Source organism: Carlito syrichta, unplaced genomic scaffold (assembly GCF_000164805.1).
Source record: "Carlito syrichta isolate Samal-C Ts95f unplaced genomic scaffold, Tarsius_syrichta-2.0.1 Scaffold279245, whole genome shotgun sequence".
NCBI classification, from domain to species: Eukaryota; Metazoa; Chordata; class Mammalia; order Primates; family Tarsiidae; genus Carlito; species Carlito syrichta.
This window is the reverse complement of record NW_007223341.1, coordinates 59431-61196: the sequence shown is the minus strand read 5'-3', so window position 1 is coordinate 61196 and position 1766 is coordinate 59431. Positions and strand designations below refer to the sequence as shown.

Here is a 1766-nt window from a genome sequence, read left to right as displayed (position 1 = left end):
CGGTCTCAGCCTTGATTACATGTCCATTGTAATTTCAACTGTGCTTGAATTTTATAAGCCTTTCTAAAATATTGCATTCTTATCTTTCAGAGTTGGAGATAAAAATTAATTTACCATTTTGTCTATTAATACGTGTAATCACCTTAATAATTGCTTGAAGAATCTAAATTTTTAATTTCTTACAAATAAAAAAGAAACAACAAAAAAATAGTTATTCAGAGTGCTCATTAATACCTGGCTTTCATATGGCATCAATGTCAGCCAGATCCACATTGATTGGCTACAGCTGTCATGAAACGTAATCATAATTTTCTCTTTGTATCTGTAAAGCAATGACCTTGACCACTGCAGGACTGATGTGCTCACTCCTGAAATTATTTTATTCTTCATTATTTGAAGCACTTTATGACACTTAAATGAACACTTAGTTACACTCCTTTATTTCTAGAATGATTTCGTAGTTGAATGTCAATAGAACTATATCAATGTTTTTACTCATGCCATTTCTTGTAAAACATGCAACAACACTTATTTAGGAGTGAACAGAAAAGAGATGCTAGAGGAGCTAGGTGATCAGAAAGCCATGGAGAAATCCAACCTAAACAGGCTTTAACTTTCTGATCTAGACTGTTAAATTGCTACACTTACCAGGAGACAAAAAATTGCTATTTACCAAGAGAGACTGATGTACCCTCTCCCTGGAGACTTCACAGAGTCTTCATATGATTTCTTTATCCTATGGCACTGGTGAAAATCTAGTTACAAGATTGTTACTGCAGGTTCAGTTGCTTCAGAAGGTGATAAGTGGAGACACCAGAGTCACTTGTACTGAAAATGGGACTGGGAAGAGGATCTCCTTTGCTCTGTACCCCTTTTCTATTTTCCTAGTTAGCTCTTTGACTCTCAAATATCATCCAGAATTAGGACAATCCCCGTTGTTATCTACTCCATAGTTCTCAGGACTTTCCTTCATAACATGCATCAGCTTTTAGAAGTACAGCACAGTCCTCAAAGCAGGCGGCCGCAGCGGTGGTGGCTTGTGCAGCAATGGCCAAGATTAAGGTGCGAGACCTTCGCAGCAGGAAGGAGGAGCTCAGCACATGGACAACCTGAAGGTGGAGCTGTCTCAGCTACCGGTCGCCAAAGTGACAGGCCGGCGCGGCATCCGAGCTCTCCAAGATCCCAGTCGTCCGGAAATCCATTGCTTGTGTTCTCACCATTATTAACCAGACTCAGAAAGAAACCCTCAGGAAGTTCCACAAGGGCAGGAAATACAAGACCCGGGATCTGCATCCCAAGAAAACGAGTGCCATGTGCCGCTGGCTCAACATGCAGGAGGAGAACCTGAAGACCAAGAAGCAGCAGGGAAGGAGTGAAGGAGCGGCTGTAACCACTGTGGAAGTGTACGGTCAAGACCTGAGCACCAGCGAATAAAACACAACTGGCTGACCAAAGAAAAGTACAGCATACTCATTTTGTGACATTCTTTGATTTATTTGCTCCGCACACCCCATTAACTAACCTATAAGTTTCAAGACAGCCTATTTTAATTACTGTTCCATAGATATGTGTGTATGCAAGTAATATTATATATGTGTTTATAGACCTTAATATCATTCTTAGTGCATAGATATCAAATACACATTTTTGAAAAATTGAATCAATCGATGAAACAGCCAGCATTCACTGGACAGATCTGTCATGTCCCCCTGTGGCAGAGATGCAATAGGATCCTTGAATACTTCCAAAACTAGATCTTTGAAGTA

General features: G+C 40.2%; 1 pseudogene; it reads left to right on the top strand.

Moving 5' to 3' along the window:
• The first annotated feature begins 1047 nt into the window (after window positions 1–1047).
• On the top strand, window positions 1048–1420 carry LOC103254407 (annotated as a pseudogene).
• The last annotated feature ends 346 nt before the right edge of the window (window positions 1421–1766 follow it).